The sequence below is a fragment of the Calonectris borealis genome, unplaced genomic scaffold (assembly GCF_964195595.1).
Source record: "Calonectris borealis unplaced genomic scaffold, bCalBor7.hap1.2 HAP1_SCAFFOLD_40, whole genome shotgun sequence".
Classification (NCBI taxonomy): Eukaryota; Metazoa; Chordata; class Aves; order Procellariiformes; family Procellariidae; genus Calonectris; species Calonectris borealis.
In genome coordinates, this window is record NW_027441454.1 from 122,823 (window position 1) to 149,171 (window position 26,349).

The 26,349-nt window shown below is 51.3% G+C and overlaps 1 pseudogene; it reads right to left on the minus strand.

The window, feature by feature from the left end:
• Positions 1–23,102, minus strand: part of LOC142076266 (scavenger receptor cysteine-rich type 1 protein M130-like) — a 52,370-nt pseudogene extending 29,268 nt beyond the window's left edge.
• Between the last annotated feature and the right edge of the window lie 3,247 nt (positions 23,103–26,349).

Genomic DNA, 26,349 nt, shown 5'->3' on the forward strand with positions numbered 1-26,349 from the left:
GGACGTTCTTCAAGAAGGAAGTCTTAAAGGCGCAGGAGCGGGCTGTCCCCATGTGCCATAAGAAGAACGGGCGGGGAAGGCGACCGGCCTGGCTGAACAGGGAGCTCTGGCTGGGACTCAGGAAAAAAAGGAGAGTTTATCACCTTTGGAAGAAGGGGCAGGCAACTCAGGAAGAGTACAGGGATCTCGTTAGGTCGTGCAGAGAGGAAATTAGAAAGGCAAAAGCCCGGCTAGAACTCAACCTGGCCACTGTCGTGAGAGACAACAAAAAATGCTTTTAAAAGTATACTAATGACAAAAGGAGAGCCAAGGAGAATCTCCATCCTCTATTGGATGCGGGGGGGGTACGTTGCCACCAAGAATGAGGAAAAGGCTGAGGTACTCAATGCCTTCTTTGCCTCAGTCTTTAGTAGTCAGAGTGGTTATCCTCAGGGTACTCAGCCCCCTGAGCTGGAAGACATGGATGGCAAGCAGGATGAACACCCATAATCCAAGAGGATGAAGTTAATGACCTGCTGCACCACCTGGACGCTCACAAGTCTATGGGGCCGGATGGGATCCACCCGAGGGTACTGAGGGAGCTGGCGGAGGAGCTTGCCGAGCTGCTTTCCATCATTTACCAGCAATCCTGGTTAACTGGGGAAGTCCCGGACGACTGGAGGCTCGCCAATGTGACGCCGATCTATAAGAAGGGCCGGAAGGAGGATCTGGGGAACTACAGACCGGTCAGCCTGACCTTGGTGCCGGGGAAGATCATGGAGCGGTTTGTTTTCAGGGCACTCACAAGCCGTGTGTGGGACAACCAGGGGATCAGGCCCAGCCAGTCCGGGTTCATGGAAGGCAGGTCCTGCTTGACCAACCTGATCTCCTTCTATGACCAGGTGACCCGCCTCGTGGATGAGGGAAAGGCTGTGGATGTGGTCTACCTGGACTTCAGTAAAGCCTTTGACACTGTCTCCCACAGCATTCTCCTAGAGAAGCTGGCGGCTCACGGCCTAGACAGGTACACTCTTCGCTGGGTAAAAAACTGGCTGGACGGCCGAGCCCAGAGAGTTGTGGTGAACGGAGTTAAATCCAGTTGGCGGTCAGTCACGAGCAGTGTTCCCCAGGGCTCAGTACTGGGGCTGGTCCTGTTCAATATCTTTATCAATGATCTGGACGAGGGGATCGAGTGCTCCCTCAGTCAGTTTGCAGATGACACCAAGTTGGGCAGGAGTGTTGATCTGCTGGAGGGTAGGAAGGCTCTGCAGAGGGACCTGGACAGGCTGGATTGATGGGCCGAGGCCAATGTATGAGGTTCAACAAGGCCAAGTGCCAGGTCCTGCCCTTCAGCCACAACAACCCCATGCAATGCTCAGGCTTGGGGAAGAGTGGCTGGAAAGCTGCCCAGAGGAAAAGGACCTGGGGGTGCTGGTCGACAGCCGGCTGAACATGAGCCGGCAGTGTGCTCAGGTGGCCAAGAAGGCCAACGGCATCCTGGCCTGTATCAGAAATGGTGTGGCCAGCAGGAGTAGGGAGGTGATCGTGCCCCTGTACTCGGCACTGGTGAGGCCGCACCTCGAATACTGTGTTCAGTTTTGGGCCCCTCACTCCAAGAAGGACATGGAGGTGCTGGAGCGTGTCCAGAGGAGGGTAACGAAGCTGGTGAAGGGCCTGGAGCACAAGTCTGAGGAGGAGCGGCTGAGGGAACTGGGGTTGTTTAGCCTGGAGAAGAGGAGGCTGAGGGGAGACCTCATGGCGCTCTACAACTACCTGAAAGGAGGTTGTAGCGAGGTGGGTGTTGGTCTCTTCTGCCAAGTAACAGCGATAGGATGAGAGGAAATGGCCTCAAGTGGCGCCAAGGGAGGTTTAGATTGGACATAGGAGATGGGATAGGAGAAATTTCTTAACTGACAGAGTGGTCAGGCCTTGGAACAGGCTGCCCAGGGAAGTGGTGGAGTCACCATCCCTGGAAGTATTTAAAAGACGTGTAGATGAGGCCCTTAGGGACATGGTTTAGTGGACATGGTGTGTTGGGTTGACGGTTGGACACGATGATCTTAGAGGTCTTTTCCAGCCTGTATGATTCTATGATTCTAAATTAACCCCTCAAACAAGGCCATGTTTATAAGCACAACGCTGTGGTGTCCGGAATTACTAGAGAGTGCCTGAAAGCACTGCAACAGCTACTGCAGGAATACGCCCAAAGTTTACATGCAGAGCCACATAAATTCAGGGTTTTTTGCTTGCAGATGCTTCATGGGTACCAGGATGCTGCTGTGCTGTTTGTTCGAGACACACTGTAACTCATCCGTCTACTTGATTTATTGAGAACCAACATTAGAAAGACATGGCAAAACCACAAGCTAATAATATCTACTAATTGTGGCGGAGAGGCCTATCTTTAAGAAGGCTGGACCATTCAAAACAATGCTAATGTAGCTGATACAGAACTGGACTGTATGAATACATAAATGACAGCAATAATCCTCTAGTTAGGATTGCATTTGAATAGCTGTAAGTTTAATCAATACACCTAATTCTCTGTCCTCTGTAAATCTTAGGAATACAGAATTAAAACCTGGAGCACAGATATCAGCTTAGGGTAAAAACAGACTTAGAAAGATAACTACTAACATTTGGTAATGTGCTAAACTGCTTACTGAGTTTCAAGTTTGGAAAGGATTAACAATTCCTTCATCGTACTCGCATAAAAGGCCATACGCTTTAGGATATTGTTCTTTTTCTCTTGCCTGAAATGGACATTGTCTTGAGGAAACTAATAGGAATCACTTACGAATGGAACTTTTTGTTTGCGTGGTTCGCCAACTGTCATGGTTTAACCTGGCAGGCAGCCAAATACCACGCAGCCGCTCGTTCACTCTCCCCCCCACAGTGGGACAGGGAAAGAATCGGAAGGGTGAGAGTGAGGAAACAAACTCGTGGGTTGAGATAAAGATAGTTTAATAGAGCAGAAAAGAGAAAATAATAATAACAATAATAAATAATATATATAAAATGAGTGATGCACAATGCAATTGCTCACCACCCGCGCTGACCGATAACCAAGCAGCGATCGCTACTTCCTGGATCACGCCTACCATTCATATACTGAGCATGACGTCACCTGGTATGGAATATCCCGTTGGCCAGCTGGGCTGGCTGTCCTGGCTGTGCTCCCTCCCAATGCTTGAGTTTTTTTTTTTTAAGCTGAATGTCTAGCAGGGTACTTCGCAACAACGGAAAACATCAGTGTGTTATCAACATTCTTCTCATACTAAATCCAAAACACAGCACTAGGAAGAAATTTAACTCTATCCCAGCCGAAACCAGGACACTTGGTCTTTCCTCTATAGCTAGTACGCAAAAAAAACAGATTTGGGGAGTAAGAATACCTGCCATATCCCCCCCAACTGCAAGAAATAGTCAAACGCTGAGAATCAGACTCTTCTGAGATGGGAACAAATTATGCGTTTATGCTACAATGCGTATCTGTCTTTACTATAAAAGCCATAAAAGCAAACACATATAATAAAGAATCTCCGCACATAGAGGAAACAGGATCTAGAATTTGGGTCTCAGAACAATCAACCCCAAGAACAAACCCAATAGAATAATTTTAAAAGTTGCCATGGTTGGAGTTCAAACTTCATGTCCCAGCAGGCCTAAAAATGTAAGTCCGCTTTGGGACAGATACATTAAAATCTACCCCATGCCAACAAAAATTAACAGCAGCTTTAACAAGAAAGAACGCCTCTGTAAACTAATATCCATAAAAAAAGTTAACACACTGAAACCCCTAACAAAGAATACAATGCTTTATGGATACTTACATAACATCGGTTTTGCCGGTAGCTTTAACTCCTCCAGCAGGGATTCTTCTAACAATTACCGATGAGTTCTTAGGAATCAGGGCATTCTCATCTGTGTATTCTGAAAACAACATACAATTCATAAGAATGTATATTCATATGTAATTACATAGCACTTCAGAGAATCCCTTTACAGATATAAAAGCAAAATTTTATATGTATCATCACGCTTTTATCGTCTCAACACACTAACAGTATATTTCAAGAAATCTTTGGGTTTGAGAATCAAACACAAGCAGCAAAATCTTTTTCCTTTTTTTTAAAACAGTTTGAATGCCAACAGAAAACGGTCTCAAAGGTCACGAAAGGAGAGTCTGCTAATGCACGAGGTTCTTTCCTGACCTCGCTTAAGCTGCTTTTGCTTCCGTTAGGCTACAAAACCGATAGATCTTTGGAGAAAAACAAACCACAGCAAAGTCTCCCCTGCCTAAACCAGATTCTAAAGTCTGACTAGCTTGCCCTGCAACCAAACAGGCACTTAGCTAAAGCACGAGAACTCTGTGCCATTGCTTTCATAGCTGTTAACTAAAAACCAGTCACCTGTGCTGCCAGTGCTCAAGCCTGACAGAACACAGAAGAGAGCCTGCCGCCTCTGCCTGTTTCTTGGAGCTTAATCCATCAACCACCACACTTCTCAGCTGCTCAGGGCTTTACGTTTAAATGGAAACAGAACTGGCAGTGCTAGAATTTGGATCACAGACATTTGGGGGTTTTTTTGAGCTTGCTTTCACAAGTAGGGCAGAATTGGCTCAAACTCAAGTGGTATCTCCCCTCTTAAGCTAATCATCTAGTTTGAATTAACCAAAGGGACGTGAATTCGTTCGATCGATTCCCTTTTTGCAGAGCAGAGAGACCCAAACGAAATTACTTAGGAAGACAGCCTTGAAAAGCCTTTCAGGAACAGCGTGTGCCTGAAGCTCTCCATGCTTTGCCTTGGCTTACACCCTGTTAGTCTTCTGAAGCGGAGGAAAGCCTTCTGACCTTTTACATAAGGCCCAAACAAAAAAAACCAACTACCTGAGACACTTGGACTGAGTAAGCTTAAAATGCAAAGATCTCTCCATGAGAATGCTTTTTCTATTGTACTTACACAAGCTGGATATGACTAAATATTTTAAAGCACTATCAGCAGGCATCCCCTGTAATCTGCCTACAGTTTTAAATATTCAAAGCCCTTACCTTTGCAGAGCGAATCAGAATGATGGTCTGAAAACCAAAGATGCTGTATACCTCCTCAAGCCCTGTCAGGGTGGTTTTGCTCAGTGATCACACACAAAATAGGAGTATTTCACCATTTATGCTCCATTTTTCAGTATATTATTCCTACGGGCAGGAATCTTTCTTAGACCAAAACATACCTACCAGAAGATATTATTTCAACCATGAAATGAAAATTTTACTTCGATTTCCAGATGACAGAATGCTTCTTCAGAAAACTGAGAAATCATTTTGCTGAAACTCACTCCTGCTCTTCCCCCCTAGGAACAGCGAGCTTCCTCTGGACTTCAGAGCAGTTTCAAACTGTAGGAGAAAGGACTACCAATGATGAGAACAGAAGCTTTTACAGAAGTCATATCCTGAAACCGACCCCTAGAGCTCTTCTCAAAAGGGAAATCTCACCACTGCACCGCCACCTGCCAAGAAAGCCTCACTGGGACTTTTTGATGGAGAAGGAGCTCACCCAGTGCTGAGGCCCAGACAAACAACGGGGAGATCCCGCCAGCTGCAGCTCTAGAAGCCCACAGCAGCTGTTCCTACCTGCTGAACGGAGTCACACAGAGTATTCCTTCTGGTCCAGATCACAAACCACTGGATTGAGGCCAGTTCAGAGGCCCACTGTTGGGTGTTTTTTTTTTTTTGTATTTTGCCTGATAAGCAGAAGAGCGCATTCTCCAAGTGTTTGGGGTCAGAATGTTACAGGGCAGGAAAGAGCACTCAAGGAACCGGAGGTCTGGAGTTCGCGGTTCTTCCACAATATTGAGAATTTATTATAAAAGAGAGGTCAAGAAATTCAGATCAAATTAAAAGGAGACAAGTTTAAATGCATCATTCTTGATTATAGGCTTTTTGAAGGGAATTCTGCCTTTGTAGAACATGCCTCTATAGCAAGCATGGGAGAGGACACACTCCCCCTCCCCCGCCTTTTCAAATAGGTCCCATTTTGCCTTCCCAGCATCTTAGAAAGAGTCCACCATATAATTTTTTTCCACTGATATTCAAAATCCTGTTTACTTTTAGCTTATATTAGCATTGCTTCTATTACCAGATTTCCATTATGAAAAGTAACAGTTTCTGAACTGTAAAAGGTTAAAGTACTCGAAAAAATCTGAACAAGTAGGCCATCTTCACTCAAGGTTCACTTTGTTCTTTCCGAGATCATTTCAACATTTAGTCAGGACTCCCGCACAGACCAAGTTATAAAAAACCAATACTTTATGTCCACATGTAAGAATTCCAAACATCCCATTTAGGCAGAATATCCGGGTCTAGTTTTTTCCTTTATCTTCTGAAGGTGAGTTTAAGCATCTACATCTGATTAATAAAAAATGAAATTCACGGTTATGCATATAAACCAAAAATACGGCATACATATGTATTACACTGAAATGTGTTCTCTAGCTTTGCTCTGTAAACCACTGGGGGATTTTTGCCTTTTCACATGGAAAACCACCCTTACGAAAGCTTCAGTAAGCACCTGTGTCACTAATATACCAAGTTCAAAACTTTATACTCATTTTACAAAGGTCAAAGTGCAACACAACCTACCTAGAGGAGGATCTTGTCACTGTTAAACAAGAGTGATGCTCTTTAAAGTATGAAAGATACTCCTTCTCTAACTTCACCGTTAGGCAACACCACATTTCACAGAACCCAGTGAAGCAGATGCTTTTTATTCACTGGATTCCGATTACATATGAAAACAAAGCAACACACTTTGTAAAACTGGTATTATGTGTATTAGAGTAACACTTTATGGGGTAACATATTTATGAGCATAAATTTTTCTTCTAAAACTTTGCTTTCTGTTCCTCACCTGCTCTAACAGAATCCACGTGTTTGGCCTATTTCAAAACATTTTTTCTTCTGGTGATGATAATTGGGCTCCATCACAGTTTATTACCATCCAACATTCTGGTTTCAAGGCTCTGTTTTACACAGACCCAGCTATTACCGTAGTGACGTCAGCCAGTTGGCCATTCAGCCCGCTAGCATTTGTCAAGCTGAAAGTGTATTAACAACTGAAGACAAAATTCAGAGACCCTTCTGCAGCAAAGCCCTTAAAGCAAATTATTTCTCAAAAGCTCTTGACAGTTTTATTCAATACCACAGGAAAAAGTCAAGACTGCTGAAATGGATCTCTACCTACGACTGTCCTGCAATCCAGTGGCATCCCTAAGACTCCTGACATTGTGCTGTTAAGTCTCTTCACAGACGTTCTCCTGAAAATAGTTTAAATATCTGTAGATAAACAGCAAGCTTTAGGTCCAACCACTTTAAAGGCTAGGGCTGAAGTTATAATTACCGCAGCGTACGTATTACTCTGTTTAAGTTTTAATACATGAAACAGGAAGAGAAAAAAACCACTAGTACACATTTTAAAGAAAAGCCTGTTATAAGAGTGTCACAGAACCACATAAAAAAAAAAAAAGACACTTAATGTTTAAGGAATGAAAACACTTTACAAGTCTTTTTATTTGTGAAAAGTCACAGCCCAAAGTCTTTAATCACATTCAAACTTATCGAGATGGCAGATTACCAAACTGAAATACCCTACTAAGTAATAAGAAACCATTATTTTCTCTGAGAATCAAGCACCTTTCATTAGATTTAAAAGAATTTATGACTTCTCTAAGAACATTTCTGACACATATTCACCATAAATGTTCTGCCATAAAACTTCAGTACTGCTCTGATATGGTTAACACGCAGTACCAGAAAAAAAACCACGGATAGAAATGAATGATGAAATGGTGCTCAATAGCATCTCAATAACAACGTCTTTGGTGTAGGAAAAAAGTTACATTAACAGGAAATTCCAAAGGATAATTTAGATACACTCATGTGCAAGATGGCTTTAAAGGGTCTGCATAGATTGTAACACAGACACACTTTTGATCCAAAACGTTGCTGGTGAGCAGTTTCTGCAACAGCCACAAAAACAGTTTTCCACTGCAGTGGAGTCAAACAAGTTGAAGACAAAATTAAGTCACCAAACCCACTTTTTTCTTCAAAGTAGCCATCTGTTCTATTTCTATCACTTTCAGCCTTCTCTGCCACATTTCAAAGAAATCTGGCAAGTTGGTTATTACAAGATATGCTCCCACATTTCCTTCTCATTTTACCTAGAAGAATTCCAGGAAACCAAAGCTTTTGTAAGCGCCGTGTGTCACACATCAACCACGTACTCTTCTACGCCTAGCTCCATGTCTACAACACAGATCTGAAGGTAGTTGTCAGAACAGCAACCACAGAAGAACAGCTCTGTGAGGCCCCCAACACAAGTCACAGCTACCGATGGTGGCCGAATCGCATTATGGCTTCCCACCCCACTTAATGCCCAGCGCCGCTTGCCCTCCCGGTCCCGCCGCATGCTGGCGGCATGGGCCCCAGCCTGACTCACGCTACGTGGGGATGACCCACAAAGAGCAGAGCGCGGCTCCCACAGGCCACGGCCGACGCAGGGTGGTCTGCGACGCCGCCAGCCGGGCGGTGCCCGAGGCCCCGCGCCCGCCGCCCCCGCGCACCTTCTTTGGTCTGGGCGTTGCTGATCTGCAGGTCGCAGCTGGCCGCCTTCAGCTCCTCGCGGCCCATGATCTGGTGCTTGAGGTCACACAGGGAGATGTGGAGGCCGTTGAAGGTGACCATGTCATGGTTCAGCTTGGAGGCGAACTTGTAGTGGACGCACGACGTGGTTGGGGCCAGGAGGTGCCTGCTCCGTGATGGCGTCTACCGCGGCAGACAGCGTCGCGGCCGCTGTGCCAGGTGAGGGCCCGCGGCGGTTCCTCCTCCACCGAGGAGGCCAGGGCAAGCAGCGCGGGCTGAGCTCGAGCGGGCCGGCGGCGCTCAGAGGCTGCGGCGCTCCGCCATGGCCTTCCTGGCCGACAACCGCACGGGCCGCTGCGAGCGTGTCACTGTGCACACGCAACGGCACACTGCACCCACCCCCCGCCTCACGTGACCCAGCGCATTATGACAAAAGGCCCGCGTCACGTGGGCATGGCGGCCCCGCGCTCTTTGTCCTAACACCGAGCGCCCCCCTGGGGGGGGGGGCCTGCCAGTCCCGAGCTGTCGCCGCCCGGTGTCCTGTCACCCCCAGGCTGTCACCACCCGGTGTCCTGTCACTGCCCAGGCCTCTCACTGCCCGGTGTCCCTCCTGTCACCCCCAGGCTGTCACCACCCGGTGTCCCCTCCTGTCACCTCCAGGCTGTCACCACCTGGTGTCCCTCCTGTCACCCCCCAGGCGGTCACCACCTGGTGTCCCTCCTGTCACCCCCAGGCTGTCACCACCTGGTGTCCTGTCACCCCCAGGCTGTCACCACCCGATGTCCCTCCTGTCACCCCCAGGCTGTCACCACCTGGTGTCCCTCCTGTCACCCCCCAGGCTGTCACCATGTGGTGTCCCTCCTGTCACCCCCAGGCTGTCACCACCTGGTGTCCCTCCTGTCACCCCCAGGCTGTCACCACCTGGTGTCCTGTCACCCCCAGGCTGTCACCACCTGGTGTCCCTCCTGTCACCCCCAGGCTGTCACCACCTGGTGTCCCCTCCTGTCAGCAGCCAGCCAGGGCAAGACAGCCTGGGGCAGATGCAGCGGGCTTGGCCGTGTGGCGCTCGGCTGCCCGCGGTGCAGGGCCGGCAAAGGGAGGGGACATCTCAGGGTGCTTGAGTGTATCTTGTGGCATTTGTGGAAAGTTCAGTCAAAGAAGCCAATGACCATTTATGTTTATGGCCACAGACCAGTCCCCTGCCCCCATTTTTTAATCCCTCCCTCTCTGTCTTTAGCTCATAACTGTCTTTTTCTTTTTCTTTCCTTCTCTGTCTCCCTGTCTGCATTTTCGAATTCCTCCCTGTCTGTCCCATAGCCTGCTGCTATTTTTTTCTTTCTCTCCATCCCTCTCTCCCGCTCCCTGTCCTTCTCTATCGCCGTGTCCTGCTTCCTGGCCTGACCTTTCCTCCCTGTCCTGCAGCCTGCCCCCTCTTTCCTGCCCGTAGCCCCGGCTCCGCTGGCTGGGCCTCCGTCCTGCTCCCCGTCCCCTTTTGCTCCTCCTCCCTCTCCATCCTGGAGGCCATCGCTGTTCCGTCCTTCTCCGCCTCCTCGTCCTGATCCGCATCCCTCTGCTTCTCCGGGCTGTTCCCGTCCCTCCCCTGCTCGGTGCCCTGCGTCTGTCCCCGCCTCTCCCCCCTCCTTCCCCCCCTCACCCCTCTGTCCCTCTGTCCTGCTCCCTGTCCCACGCCTCTGCCACTCCGCTCGCCTGGTGCCTCTTCTCTCTGCCCCCGTCCCGCTCCCCCCCCCGGCCTGTGCCAGTCCGTCCCTCTGCCCCCCTCCCCGCCCTTCTTCTTCTCCCTCTGCCCCTCTCCCCGGCTGCCGATCAGTTTTTCTTCCCGCACCCGCCCTCCCTGCCCTCCGCCTCCTTCCCGCCCCGTCCCCCTGCGGCTCCTCACCAGTGTTTTCCCTCCCTCACTCCCCGCCCAGCTCCCCCGCTCTCCCCCGCCCTCTGTCCTGCTCCCGCCCCTCCCCGGCCACCCCACCGCCTGCCCCACCCCCCTCTGCCGCTCCCTCCCTCTCCCCTCCTGCTCCCGGCTCCACCGGGGCTCCGGGACCGGGGCCGGGGCAGCCCCGGGGAGGGGCCATGGGGCCTGGGGGGCGGGGCCGGGCCGGGGGACGGTGTCCCCGCAGGGTCAGAAAGCCGGAAGGAGCGCCCCGGGGCATGCTGGGAGCTGTAGTGCTGGGCACGGGGCTGCCGGGTGGCCATGTTGGTTCCCGGGGCATGCCGGGAGCTGTAGTGCTGGGGCATGGGGCTGCTGGGCGGCCATGTTGGTTCCCAGGGCATGCCGGGAACTGTAGTGCTGGGCACGGGGCTGCCGGGCGGCCATGTTGGTTCCCGGGGGATGCTGGGAGCTGTAGTGCTGGGGCACAGGGCTGCCGGGCGGCCATGTTGGTTCCCGGGGCATGCTGGGAGCTGTAGTGCTGGGCATGGGGCTGCTGGGCGGCCATGTTGGTTCCCGGGGGATGCTGGGAGCTGTAGTGCTGGGGCAGAGATCTGCTGGGCGGCCATGTTGGTTCCCGGGGGATGCTGGGAGCTGTAGTGCTGGGGCATGGGGCTGCCAGGCGGCCATGTTGGTTCCCGGGGCATGCTGGGAGCTGTAGTGCTGGGGCATGGGGCTGCCGGGCGGCCATGTTGGTTCCCGGGGCATGCTGGGAGCTGTAGTGCTGGGCATGGGGCTGCTGGGCGGCCATGTTGGTTCCCGGGGCATGCTGGGAGCTGTAGTGCTGGGCACGGGGCTGCCGGGCGGCCATGTTGGTTCCCGGGGCATGCTGGGAGCTGTAGTGCTGGGCACGGGGCTGCCGGGCGGCCATGTTGGTTCCCGGGGCATGCTGGGAGCTGTAGTGCTGGGCACGGGGCTGCCGGGCGGCCATGTTGGTTCCCGGGGCATGCCGGGAGCTGTCATTTCCCCACGCTCAGCTTCCCGGCAGCCATGTTTGGCCTCGGGAGGCGCGGTCTCTGCTGCGGCTGCGTCTCGGCTGAGGTGAGGGCTGGGGCCGCCCGGGGGTGGTGGGGGAGAGCTCCAAACCGCCTGGTGGGACGGGCTCCCGATCAGCTGGAGCCGGGCCGGCTGGGGCAGCCCTGGGGGTGACCTGAGAGGTGGGGAGGGGAAGGAGATGGAGAGAGACCCCCGGGCACAGGCACCGGGCAGCCCGACTCCCAGAGCCCCCCTGAGCCGCCCCGGCATTTTTAGTTACTACAATAATAGGAGGTGTGTGGTTTTCTGTTAACTCTCCCAGGGCTTTCGCTGCAACTGCCCTGTTCAGGGACTGGGAATATTCAGCTGCCTGGGAAAATCGCCAGCCCGATTATTATTGTTCAAGCCTTGTTTCCCTCGCTCGAAAACTCTTCATTTTTGAATGTGTCCTTGCACTGGCAAGACAGAGGCAGTGGCGATTGTTTCCTGCAGGGAGCAGCCTGACGAACCCCGGCTGCTGCCGTTCAGTGGCAGAGCCGAACGCTTCTCCCCGCCGGTGCTCGGCCAGTGGTTCCGCAGGTGCTGTCGGCCCGAGCGGGAGCAAAGCTGCTTCTCTGCGTATTTCCTTTCCACCTCTTCCCTCATCCCCTCCCCGCCCTGCCCCTCTGTGAGGCTGTTTTTGTGGTGCACCTTCACTGGTGAAACGAGCTCCCACACCAAACGGAGGGGAAGAGAAGAGGGTGAGAGGTGTCGCAGTCCTCAGTTTGTAGGTTTAATCCCTAGGCCCTATTCAGAAAATACAGCGCGTGTGTGGGTCAGCGGTCCCTGCAGGTTTTTATTATTTATAGCCGTTTCTACAAACACAGGACTTCACACCGCGGGTTCACACGGTGCTGTGCTGCTTGTAAACGGAATCGTTTTTACCCTTGCTGCAGTCTGGAGGTAGCAAGTGCCAGCTGATAGATTAAGATGGAAATGAAAGCGAGCGATACGCATGCGATGGTGATCCTGCCCCAAGGCACGCTGTTTGTTGGTCTGGGGAAACACGGCAGTGACTCTGTCAGAGGACAAGGGTTTCAGTGCCATTTCTGTATTTGATACCCAGGGATTTCTTCCCTCTGCCTGTGTTTCTGTGCGGGCACGTGCATGAAACAGAGGTGTTTCTCTGTGCCGTAACTGGGACTGGTGACGGCTGGGTGGGTGGGAAGATGTGCAACCACGGAAGAAACTTCCTGCAGCTGCCCTGCCACGTGCTTCAGGACAAAACAGCTCTTCTGGTCGTTTGCTGCCATGGAGAGCTGCCGAGTGCATGGGGAGGTGTTGGGCTCCTCCTCCCTGCGGTCGGCACTGGTCCTTACTGGGTAGCCTCCCCCAGCAGCCAGTGCTGTACGTCCCTGTCAGCTTTAGGCAGACCTCTGCAGCTGGAATGTGTGCCACGTTCCTCTGATTCGTCCATCCTCCACCTTGCATAGCAAGACGTTTAAAATACTGCAATGTGCTCTTTTCATTGCTGCTGACGTTCAAAAACGTTGTTTTGGTCTGGTCAGCAGGGTATTTGGAAAACCTCACTGTTGCATTCTGAGAATAAAGTGGGTTCCCATCCTTCCCCTCATCCCCCAAACTGTGCAGGATCCAGACCTTTTCCCCCCACCCCGCTGTGTGTAGCCTGGCTTCGTTCGTTTTGCTGCCTCAGACCCAGAATCTAGCAAACAGCTGAGATGTGCGCTGTGTGCTCCAGGCCAAAGGAAGTTTCAAATGGTCCCAGTTTATTTTATGCAGCCATGCAGCATGGTACATTTTGGAAGGAACGCTGGGATGATGGATCAGAAGTTACTGAAAATGAGATGATCCTGGTAGTGTTTTATTCTCGGTGCCTGGTTTGGGAAAGAATAGACTCAAATATTCTAACATACGGATCTACTAGAGAAAAATGAGTGCAAGGAAAATTCATAATTCCTAAATTCATGCTGCATTTGTTGCTAAATGAACGTTTTAATTTCATTCAAACGAGAAAGTAAACCAAGATTGTATCTGCAAAAGAATTTGAAGAGCTGTCTTTGTTTCCCAGAGTGAGCATACAAGCACCGGGGAGCAGTTTGCAGGATCAGACCTTCGGCCTGCTCTGGGTGATTGATAAACCTTCAGGAGAGGAAAGAGACACCCCACTTTTTTAAATAGAGCTCTGCTTCTCTTAATATTTCTTCTTGTTAAATTGTGTTGGAAGTCAGAGTCTAAGCACGTGATTGAACTGTTAAAAAATCAAGATGTTTAAGGATTATTTACTGTATTAGATCATCTTACAAGCAGTGCATTCTGTTGCCCTGTGGATAGTAGAATGGCATGACTGGTAATTTTCCTTTTCTTCTCTAGTAGAAGGATGCATTTAGGAAGGCAAAGGCAGGGTACGAGTGGTGCCCCACAACAGACCAACCTGTGAAAACCCAGACATCCACTGCCACAAAGAGGAAGAAGCTATGGGCCTTTGCTTCAGACTCTGCAAAAGATTGACCAGGCCCGAGGAAAGCGACAAAAAGTGAAGAAATGCCGCAGCGTAACTTCGGGATGGCAGGTGAGATTCCATCCTTGTTCCTCAGATGTAGCAGCCTCGTCTGGTTTGAGGATGCGGCGTTGGAATCGAACCGCAAGACCAGTTTTCTTTACTGCACGTGGTGCTGTAGTGCAAGTGCCTTTCATGTCCCAAATTAAGTTGCCAAGACTCTCGTTAAACCTCTGCGTAAGAACCTAAAATTCCTTAGTGTTTTCGAGAGTCAAGTCCAGATCTGTGGCATACCCTAACCCATACATCCATTTGGATTGGATTGATTTTTAATTCAGGCTTATGTGCTGTTAGAGCTTTTATTTTTCCAGTCAAAAAGGAAAATGCTGATTGTGTGCATTCTTTTTCCCTTTCATAGAGTGTTGTACCATTTTTAGTAATTTGCTGTTTACAAAGATAATTTATGGGTGTCTATGAAGTTGGAGGCGTTAACGTTCTTGTGGATGAATGTACCAGGGGAGCTAACTTTTTGCATTTAAATCAAGAGAAGTGTAATTTAAGTTCACTTAAAATGTGCTCTTTTGCCCACTATACCTTGGAGGAGCGGATTCTATCCTTTTAAACATTTTAAAAAAAAAAAGAAATCCATGAATAAGTGTAGGTGGGGCGCCTGAACTGTTGAAAGGCAGATAATCTCTCCCTTATATCCACAAATGGCAGACCTGTTGCAATGCTGACCTTGAAATACAGAGACGTTAATGTTAAATACTGGCAGCTTAAGAACCTAACATTCAAGGTAGAAAATACATTTTCCCCCCACCAGCCTTCTTTCTTTTTTTTTTTTCTTTTTTGCATTGTAAAGTTTCTAGTTTTCTAAATACTGATGTATTTGAAACTTTGTCATACCCTACCTCGTTTATGACAAGTGTGTGGCAGATAGGACTTTTCTGCTTAGAGAGATCGTGAGCTGGAGAGTGGGAAATGGTTTTCTGGAACAAGTGTGAAAGGATAAAACGGGATAAAAAGGCTTGTATACCTTTTTACCAGTTGAGTGGTATGAAAATTCCTTAATGAAATTCTTTGTGGCTATGAAGGAACTGTGAAATGTGACCAAAATAAAGTTCTAGAAGTCTCAAGTCCCTTCATCCCGTTCTGCTGTCAGAGGAATAACTCTTATGCTCCTCAAGGTTTCTTGACTTGCCAGGAAGAAGAAGTAGGAGGTCTTGGTCTATGTGGCTGCTGTCCCCCACCGCTCCTGCTGGGGTATCCAGCGGTAGAGCTTCTGAGTACAGGGAGGTCTTGAATCGGCACCTGTCAAAGCAGAGGACAGAGAACTTAGGAATTAATTAGAAACTGATCTAACCCACTGTTTTATCTGCAGAGCCATTCATTTCTGAACAAGGCCCTCTTCTGTGCTACATGTGGGGTTTTTTTAATTTTTATTTATGTGTTTATTTCCTGCAGACTGAGTCAGTGAGCACAGTAATTCACAGGGTCTCACGCCAGTCCTCACGCCAGTGAAGGCTGGCTGTTTCATGGGTATAACAATAGCCCGTAACGTAGCGACAGCTTCTGACAGAGACGTTAGCAGCATCTCGAGCATGGCAAGTCTGCTGTGCCAAACTGATTCCTGCTTTGTCAAGTATACACCAGTTTGTGGTAAATACGTTTTGTTGTATTCTCCTCCCGTCGACTTCGTGTGATAGTTCAATTCAGCTCTGACCCTTCTATCCACTAGAACCTCTTTTAAAACCCAGGCTGTGTGCTAACAGATGAACTAAAATGTAGCTGAGCAACCGTAGAAATGCCACTGACTGTCTTGCATCTTCAGGGAGATCGTTTCCTTAGGAGAGGGATTATATGATCCAGAAGAAATCCAGGAAATCTGTTTTACTTGTTGGTGTTGTTAATCCTGTCTGGATTGCCTTTTACATATCACATTTCATTTTGGAAAATGTGATACAGAGAGAGTAAGACCTTCCTTTCTTTTTCTTAAGTCCCACCCAGGCCATATCTCTCCTTTATTTTTGGCATTCCAGCACTAAGCACGCCACTTTGAAGTGTCTCACGTTGACCTGTCATGGTGTCAAGAACCTGAGGGGCGGCACCAGCACTGGGCTTCTGACCTGCAGACCCACGAGTGGTGTCCTTGCTCATCCGGCCGGGAAGTTGTGATTGAGCACGTTTTTCTCGTGACACGGCTCACGTGTGATATGTTAGGGTGTAAGGCAAAGCCAACGGCTGTTTGCAGCCCCGCTCGCCCCCTGCAGCTGCCCCGGCCCCAGCCCCTCCCCTGGGGCCTGTCCCGCAGCCCCAGGCCCCCCACGGCCTGTCCTGGCAGCAGCGAGCGGGGCCTCGGGCGCGCTCGATCCTCCGTTAACGCGGGTGCCGCCAGCGCCAGCGCGGGGACGGAGCGGTGTCTGCAGGAGCTCCTGCAGCAGGAGGGGCTCCAGCCTGGGGCCGGCTGCGGTGATGACGGTTCTTTCCCTCTGCCAGAGGCCGCGCTGAGGGCTCGGTTGTCCGATCCTCCCCCGGGGATGTCGTTGGCTGCATCTGGCTCGGGCTGAAGGTGAAGAGATCGGAAAAAGGTGAAGCGGCTGGAGAAGGACAGGAAGGGGACCTGGCTGGAAGCTGCCCCCGGCTGCTGACAAGAGGCAGATGGCCTCTCCGGGTGAGGAAGGGTCCCTCTGAGTATTCCTCAGCAGACCAGATCGCCGACATGCACCGCAGGGGACTTTTGCCTAACCAAAAGTGCGGTTCGGCCAGGCAGTGTGTGTGTCTGTGTGCGTGCGTGGGGCTGTGTGTCCAGGAAGCCTCATGTTGTAAGAGCTGAGAGAGGCAGGGCAGAAGTGTCTGAGCTGTAACATTCTCCTGGCAGCAGGGAGAGCGGGAACTGCGGTGAGTCCTGGGCCCCTGGGGCCGTGTCGCCCCCCTTCTGCGTCCGGGTCCCTCCCTGTGCCCCTGCCCCCCCTGCCTTTCCCTCACTGGTGTCACCTTTTTGCTTCCCTGTGCCCCTCTTCTTCTGTCTGTTCTTGTATCCTGCTCCCTGTTCCTCCCTCTCCAGTTTCCAAGCCCCTCTCTGTCTCTGCCATTCTACCCACCCCTTTGTTTTTTCTTGCTCCCCCTCTGTCCTGCTCCCTGCCCCTCTTTTTTCCTTCCTCTGTCTCTGTCCTGCAGCCCAGTGATGGTTTTTTTCGTTCTCTGCCTCTTTGTCCTGATCTGCATCCCTCTCCATCTTTCACAATCTCTCTGGCCTCTTCCCTGTCCTGCCTTTTCTCTCTCTGCTTGTGTGTCCCAGTCCCTGTCCCCATCCTCCTCTTTCTCTCTCTCACTCCCACTCCTTCTCTTTGTCTCTCTCTCCCTCTGTCCTCTCGCCATCTCTGGGTTTTTGGTCATTCTGTATCCCACTGTCGCTGTCCTTCCTGTCCATCTCTTACTCTCGCTGTCCCTCTCTGCTGCTCCCTGACCCCCTTTCTTTTTCAGTCTTCCCCCATCTCTCCACAGGGCTCCTGACCCCTCTCTTTCTTTCTCCATCCCTCTGTGAGGCTCAAAATCCCGGTCTTTCTCTCTCTGTCGTTATTCTTGTGTGTCCCTCTGTCCTGCTCCCTGACCCTATTCCTTTTTTCACTCCCTCTCTGTCCTGCTGCCCACCCCAGATTATTTCTCCATCTCCCTCTGCTCCCTATCCTTATTCTTCTTTCTCTGTCCTGCTCCCTCTTTCTGCCTCTCTTCCTCTCTCCCTGCTGCTTCTTTCTCCACCTCTGTCCTGCTCCCTGACCCTTTTCTCCTCTCGCTGTGCCTCTGTCCTGCTTCCTCTCCCATCTTTTCTGTCTTTATTTCTCTGTCCCACTGCCTGTCCCATCGTTTCTCGCTATACCCCCCGTCCAGCCGGCTCTCCCTTTTTTCTGTTCTCTCTTCCTCTGTCCTGCTTCTCGGCCTTTCTTTCCTCTTCCTCCACCTCTGTCCTCCAGGCCATTGCTGTTATTTTTCCTCTTGGTCTCTTTGTCCGGATCTGACCCTCTTTTTATTTCTTAGTCTTCTCCGTCCTGTTCACTGTCCTTCTTTTTCTCTCTCTGTCTGTATGTCACGTTCCCTGTCCCCGCCTTTCTCTGTCCCTCCTTCCTTCTTCTCCTTCCCCCCTTCTCTATCCCTCTGTGCTGCTCCCCAGCCCTACGTTTTCTTTCTCCATCTCTCTGCAAGAGTCCTTGTCCCTGTTTTTCTTGATTTCTCCATCTCTCTGGCCTTTTCCCTGCACCTTTCTTTCTCTCTCAGCTCCTCAGTCTTTTCCTTCATCTTACTTTTCTCTTTCTGGTCCTTCTCCCCACCAGCTTAACCTGATGACCAGGCGTCCCTGTGCTCTGGTATTTACCCGTGTCGTGGTTTAACCCGACGGCAGCTAAGCGCCACACAGCTGTTTGCTCACTCCCCCGCAGTGGGGTGGGGGAGAGAATCGGAAAAAAGGTCAAACTCGCGGGTTGAGACAAAGACAATTTAATAGGACAGAAAAGGAAGGGAAAATAATAATAATGGTAAAAGAATATACAAAACAGGTGATGCACAGTGCGATTGCTCACCACCTGCTGACCAATGCCCAGCCAGTTCCCGAGCAGCAGCCCCACCCCCTCGGCCAAACTCCCCAGTTTTTTGTTCAGCTTGACGTCACACGGTACGGAATATCCCTTTGGCCAGTTTGGGTGAGCTCTCCTGGCTGTGTCCCCTGCCAGCTTCTTGTGCACCTCCAGCCTCCTCGCTGGCAGGGCGGTCTGAGAAGCTGAAAAGTCCTTGACTTGGTGTGAGCACTGCTCATCGAGAACTGAAACATCAGTGTGTTATCAACATTATTCTCATCCTAAATCCAAAACACAGCACTATACCAGCTACTAGGAGGAAAGTTAACTCTATCCCAGCCGAAACCAGGACAACCTAGCATTGCCCTAGGGAAGATCTGTGGTTTTAGGGCTAGGGATCATTTGGGAGCGGATCTCCTTATGTAGACGGTGGAGCTAGGCGTAGTGAAAGCAGGGGTTGTTCTCAGCTGGTGCTCTGTGCATCCTGTTGAAAGAGCAGGCTCTGGGCCTTATTTTGAAGGCAGGTCTCTTGTTCTGCGCTTATTGCTGCTAGGGAGGCTGCCTCGTAAATGTGAACTGGACTTCTCCTAATGGACTTGAATGAAACCAGACTGACTGCCTATGGTTTTCTTCCCCAGCTTCAATTCCAACCTACGTGCTTTGTGCTAATAAACAAGAGACCCTGAGCTATTTTCCAGATGTCAGTGGCTGCCAGTTTGCATGGAACATGGCTATCTCAGGTGACGGTGCAGTTGGTCTGTGATCAGGGATGTGTAGTTGCATGATGGGGCTTTCATGAACGTTTTCTGGTCTTGCCACTTCAAAGGCCTTCTTTTTTCTGGAAATTTTTAAGACGGCATTTCTTATTCTGGGGTTCAGACTGGAGTCGGACTTAATGTTGAACAGCTGATATAATGGGCTCCATAAAACATGGAGCGCGCTGCTTTTTTGCTGTTGTTTTCTAACACTGCCTGGACTTTGGTAAGCAAGAGGAAGAGTGAAGGTTTCCTCCTGCAGTACGATTTTGCTGGGCTGTGAGGCTGTATTGGAGTAGCAGAGGTAAAAACTGTCGTCTTTGAAAGTAACGAAGCTGTAGCAAAAGAAGCAGGACAAGCTAGTTTCTTCCTAGAATGCTGCCTGACAAAAACAGTGGCAAGTAAAGGCACTTGCAGTTGGCTTTTTTATGCAGTCTTCATAGAGAGCTTTGGGTATTGATTGATTTCTGGGAAGCAAGCCAGCAGCGAGGAAAGAAAACTGGGGCTTGTCTAAACGGCTTCTTCGCCGTAGGCAGGGTTCGAGCCTTTGTGCTAGCACAGGTCTTAACTACAGTTTACGAACACAGAAAATGAGCTGTCTGTAAGGAAGGTTTCAGCAGAAGTAAGGGTCAATTTGCTAAATTGGCTGCTCTGTATGTGATGCAAATAAGAGATGACTTGGCAGCGTTTACATCTCAAGTGCAGTCGAGGTCTTTTCACGGGTACTTCTGGACGGCAGGTCGTGTGCCTGAGTGGTCCCGAGTCCCAGGATGAGCCAGCTCCTGCCGACAATTTTATCTCCTGGAGATACGTTTCATTTGGACTCATTTTCTCAGCTAAGTCTATCGAGTCTTACAGACTCGGGCCCCTTGGGACTGTGCCGTTGTAGTTCCAGTGCTCAAGTGGCACTGTTTGGTTTGCCGCTGCTTTGCCGAGGCAAAGCCCATTGCAGGATAACGCTCCCACAAAAAGCCTGGCACTGCAGTCTTCTCGGTAGTCGTCTGTAGCCTTCACGCTGCCAGGCTGTTGCTGCTGTTTCCTCAGAAGTAAAATTCACCCTAATCCTGGGACGTCCCTCCTGCCCTCTCTGGACGGAGTAATCGCTGGTCATTCATGAACTGGTCATGCTCTACCTTCAACCTAGGCAGGGTATTTTCCCTCATTCTCATCTTTTTCTGAAGTAAACATCACAGTTGTTATAATCATGAAAAAGCTGAATTTTTTTCTTCCTTGTACAAATACTGCTTTATACAATACTTTCTTGATTTCCCTGTTCTGTGTTGGTAGCTCTGAGCATTTAATCTGGTCTACCTGAGCCTCCTGAACCCTGAAGCAGTGTTCTGAAGGAGGCCTTATTAGGGATTTCTTGAACGCTGTTAAAATAAAAGCTGCTTGTTCTGCTTTAAATCGGGGTGACGGAAAAGGCCGCTGTGGTTTTTGAGTCCTTTTTTCCCTTCAATTTTTAGATCGGCAGAGGAAACTTCTGTCGGGCTTTCTCTTTGCGTGCGTCCTGGTGCCTTTCTCGCCAGCTTTCTTTGCCAAACGTGGGCTATTGCTTAAGACTTCCATCAGAGGTGAACGCCTGTCACACAGCAAGGGTCCTTTGGGTATCGGACGATAAAACAACAACAGCCTACAGACCAAGTCTGATCAACCTCATTATAATAACATAAATTGACAGTCAATATAATGAAGCCTGAGTGGAGCAAGCTAAGCATGAGCAAAAGAGAGAAGGGGGAATCTCACTTGCCGTGTACAAGGCAGCAAGGTACAACACCGTTAACGATTAATCTTACCCGCTGATGAGCAACAGTCGGGGAAATTGTCGACCTGTCGTGTTCTCCGTCATGACGTAAGGACATCTCCTTCGCTGGGCAGCACCCCTGGCCCGCGAGTCAGTGTTGGGGCACCTTATTGATGGGATCACGCCTTCTCTGTTCAGTCGTAAGACTGACAGGTTGACGTAGACACGTCCTTTACGTACAAAGCTGGACGTGTCTCAGAAGGGCTGGTGGTCCGCAAGGAGTTATATGCAATTGGTCACAGGTTTCTGTGTGCGAGTGGGTCCGTGCAGCTGTGTGAGCAGCGCAAGCACGCTATGTAAGCGCTTTCCACTGTCCCGTGCCATCCCTGAGGCCAGGAGCGTCTCGCCACACTCCACCCCTTACGGCGTGGTAACGGCGTGATCCAGCGGTGGGGGTAACAGCCCTGCAGAGTGAGAGTGCGAGCCTCTCTTGCCTCTCCACGTGCGAAATGGCTGGGCGGTGAACGGAGAGGTGGTGGAGGAGGAGGAGGGCTTTCCCAAGCGGGGGGAAATGCAAGATTAATCCCTATCAGTGTGTTTGGTCGTTTGCTTCTAGGACATATGGCAAAGCAAAGCTTAATCACAATCCAAACCAAACTTCTTAACGGGCTAAAGAATATTAGACTAATAAGAGTTTTCGTTCCTATGTTTTGCAAATTTACGGATGGTGCCCAACTAAACAGGTCAGAAGGTGAAACTCCACCAGGAGGTATTGCGATTTGATGTATCGTTTGTAAATGTTTGGAAATGGCACGGACGTTGTGTTCGATTTGTCGAGATTGTTAACATCGGTGCCACAGGTGGTGTGAGTCGATGCTCAGACACCTCCTTGTTGCAGGGTAAGCATATCAAGTACGAGACGATTCGTCCTACTATCAAAGCTCAAGCAGAATTTCCCTGTTGCAAGGCTGAAGTGGCATCTACTGTGCGATTGCCTGCGGCTTCCATGGTAGCGGATAGACTGTTAAGAGCTCCTTCTAGTTCGTTTACCCCGAGTCCAGGAATTAAGGTTCTGATTAAATGTCTCCGTCTGGAATCATGGGGGGTTCCTCATATACTGGGGTGAAGAGGTGGAGGGTCAGATCTACGCATGCGGCCGGGGCTGCATTAACTCCCCCCCCACCTCCCGCTGCACGAATGACCGCAGGCAGAGGCGCTGTGAAACGAACATCAAACCTTTAATGACTTAAGAAAGAAAGAGAGATATGGGCGAGGGCTGGGAGTGGGCGGGTGCAGGTCGCACGTCGCAGGGATCCGTGCTCCACGCCTTCTCTATCAGCCTATCAACAGCGGTCAGGGGGGTGTGGAGCACTTTGACCCCTGGCTCAAGAACCCCTCAGGGTTCTGGCTCGCTTGGTGGGCACGTTGTTGCCGTCAGATGCCCTGCGCTTGCTGCTGCCCGCTTGCTGCCTGCTGCTGCCTGCTGCCGCACCGTCCCCATCCGGCTTCCCCGCCCGCAGGGTTTTTGAGTGTTTTACCACCCGGCACACCACCATCTTCTTCCTCTTCTTGGGTGGCATGTTGTCCCACGGGGAGGTCTCTTGTGTCCTGGGGGTGCCGGCTGGCGCGGGGCGCTTGGCCTGCTGGCCGCCCGCCTCACCCGATCTGGGCACCACCCGGCGGGAGACGATGCCCAGCGACAGCGGCAAGCGGGTCAAAACCACCCGGGGCTGCCTCCGCAGCGCCTCCTCCGCCAGTTGGGCCATGTGGGGCGGATGGCGCTGGGGGGCAGCCACGGGGCTCAGCAGAGGACACTTCAGGGGATTCTCCGGAGGACTCTCTGGGCGACCCTTCAAGGGACTCTCCACGGGACTCTCCACAGAAGTCTCCACGGGACTCACCGTCAGCCAGGTGGGGAGGACCGCTGCCACCCCGCCCTGCTTCCCCTTGGTGTCCAGCAAGGGGGAAGTCACCACCCCCGAGAAGGGGTCGGCGTCCCCCAGCATCGTTGCTGCCACTCAGCCCACGGGGCATTCGCCCTCCGCCCCGTGCTCTGAGAAGTCGGGGGGCTGGTTGGGGAAGGCGGTGCTGGTGAGACTGTCGGAGATGTTGAGGACATCAGGGATGGTGTCCTCGCTGTCCCCCAGCCCCACCACTGATGCTGGCTCCTTGGGGCAGCTGCCCTCTGCCACGCACTTGGAGAGCTCGTTGAGGAGGGCGGTCAAGGTGCAGCTCTTGGGCTCATCAGGGGTGGTGTCCTCGCTGTCCCCCAGCCCTGCGGCTGCCGCTGGCTCCTTGGGGCAGCTGCCCTCCACCACGTACTCTGAGAGGTCGGGGAACTTGTTGAGGAGGGCGATCAAGCAGGGGCTGATGGGAACTTCGGGGACATCAGGGACGGTGTCCTTGCCGTCCATGGTGTCGAGCCAGGCGAGCGTGTCGGTGATGTCCATGGTGAACGACTGCTCGTCCTGAAACTGCAGGTTGTCCCCTGCCAGCTCAGGAAAGGCCTCAGCAAAGGCATCTGGCCCCAGGTCGGGCAGGTCCAGGGGCTTCTCCGGGGCCTCCGGGATGGTCACCCCTGCTGAAAAAGCAATCAAAGCCAGCCCAACCCCGGGGCGACGCAAGCTTTCCTGGGCACAGGACGCCCGCCTGCGGCCTCTGCCATCCCCCAAACCTCACCTTTAGGCTTTGTCTTGGTTCTGCTGGGTGGCAGAGCCGGGGCAGGCCAGTGGGGACTGGCAGCAGGGACGTTGTCCTCGATGACCACCACGTCATTGTCAGAGGCCTCCAATGGTTGCTTGGTGCTGCCGGGCAGGGTGTGGACCACAGGGAGGCCCGGCACCCAATGCTGAGCTATCAGCTGGCGGGGCACCAGCGTCCCCGTCACCACCTGCTGTCCCCAGCCATAGGCAGGGGGACAGGGAGCAGCCACGGGGGTAAGCGGCACCACGCCGGGGAGCTGCAAGGCGGTGTCCTGGGCCAGCTGGGAGGTGACGGTGTGGAGCTGGGCAGGCTCGCAGGACACCGGCAGCCCCGGGACAGGGGGCAGCATGCCGGCAGTGACCCGTGGCGGCATGGCCGGGGCGGTGAAGCTCACGCCGGGCACCTCCGACGCCATCGGGAGCCGGAGAGGGAACCTCTCTGTTGGGGGAAGCGACGAGAGGTGATGGGGTGAGATATTGGCGGGCAGCGCGGGTTGGGGGGTTACCGGGGGGGCAGGAGCACCAGGAGGAGCGGGAGCCTGCTGCTGTACCTGCCGTGGCGGTCGGTCAGAGTGGGGTTGGTTTGGGGCAATCAGCGTTCTGGGGGGTCCGTCCCCGTGGCGATCATTATGACAGCGCCTGCTTCAGCCAGCCTTGCGATGGTTTCATTTTTCATAGCACAGCAACTTCCCATCTCAGTGGTTTCCCATCCTGCTGCTGATGTCCTGTCCTCAATGCTGATTTCGCATCCCCACCATGGTTTCCCATCTCAACGATGTCTTTTTTTGGGAGGTGATTTTTGTGTCCAAGGAGAAGGCATGGGGCCAGCACCGCTGGTCCTGCGTTGCTGACATGTGTGCGCTGCCCCATCTTCCACGATGGCGGAGATGGGAGGGGGGCCTGGGGCACTTTTGGGTTGTTTTTGTCCTCCCCCCTCTCTGGTCTGGGCCAGAGGTCAGTCTTGGTCTTGCTGTCGGGGAAGCGAAGCTCTGTGACGTTCGTGTGGCCCATGGGACTCTAATGGTATCTTTCTTAGCAGATCAGTCAGCCCCGATATTAAGAAAGACTTTTCTAAGTATGTGCCAGGATGGCAGGCAAAGGACTGGATGAAATAGTCAGCATTGCTACATCCGTGTTTAATAGAAAAGATGAAAGACAGCTCAAGCAAAAGGATAAAAAAAAAAAGAAAAGGAAAAGAACAGGAACAGCGAGCTAGTCTATTGGCAGCAGGGTTGAAGAATAATCCTAGATTAAGGGGACAAGGAGATGGAGATTTCCAAGGTAGGGCCAGAGGAAAAAGTTCTAGAAGCAGTGGATCTCAAGGAAGAGGAGGCTGTTGTAAACTGTTGTAATTATTGTGGACAACAAGGGCGTTGGAAGTGGGAGTGCCCAGTATGAGAAAACAAAACGAAACAAAACAACAACCACCAACAAAAACCAGCCTCCGAAAAGGACCTCTCAATCCGATGCTGCAATCTTTCCCTGCTCTATGCAGCAGGGGCAGCTAGATTTCACCCCCGATTGGCAGTTAGCAGGGACCTATGGTGCAGTCACTGTAGAAGCCTCTGAATATGAAATACTTTCCCCTTGTGATGAGAATCCGGTCTTAAACCTTTCTATTGATGAACATCATCACCCCTGTCTAGTAGATACAGGGGCAACTTTTCCTCCCTTAAATCCGTATACCTATTCATCCAGCCGTTTGCATTTACCTGGGGAAAGATAGAGCTCACACGGACAAGGCTCCCTCAGGGCTTTGCTGGGCCGTCCACTACTTTTTCTAAGGATTTTAGTAAAAGATTTGCAGGATGTTGTGTTTAAAAATGTACATTTTGGTACAATCTGTTGACAATTTATTAGTAGCCAAGGAATCTTACATAGCTGACAGCTGTACCTTACTGTTTGCCTTTGCTGAGAAGGGCCATCGGGCTTCTCCACCTAAGTGACGATGTTTGTAAGGGAAGTGTAAAATGCCTGGGTTACATTCTCCAACAAGGGGAGTGTCGTTTATCCAAGGACTGTATTAAGGCCATTCAAAATTTTCCCCGGCCAGTTACTAAAAGCAAATGCGAGCCTTTTCAGGTGCTGTAGGATTCTGCCGCCCCTCGATAGCTGCTTCTGGGGAAATGGCCAAACCCCCGAGACAGACCGCTGCTCAAGATGCTGGAGCACTCCTTCACCGGACAACAGACAAGGTAAAGCCATTTGAGATTTTGGAAGCAAGCGGAGTGACTGCACTGCTCTGGGATTGCCAGACTACCTGGTTTGTACATGAAGAAATTTAACCATCCTGTCCAAAACCAGTAGAGTCTGGTAGGTCAAGGATCCTTTGCTTGTGTCCCTAGGACAGCTGCTGCAGCTCTCCTAGTTGAACAGAGTAAAAACGTGGTGCTTGGATCCCCGCTAGCGGTACCAGTACCAGATGAAATTGAAATGCTGCTGTCGCAGCACCTTACCCAGGCACTGTCACCACGGCAAGCACACCGCTGTGATGAGAGAAGGGATTAAGGAATTTTAGTAGTTGAATGATTAATAGGAGTTAGAAGATTGA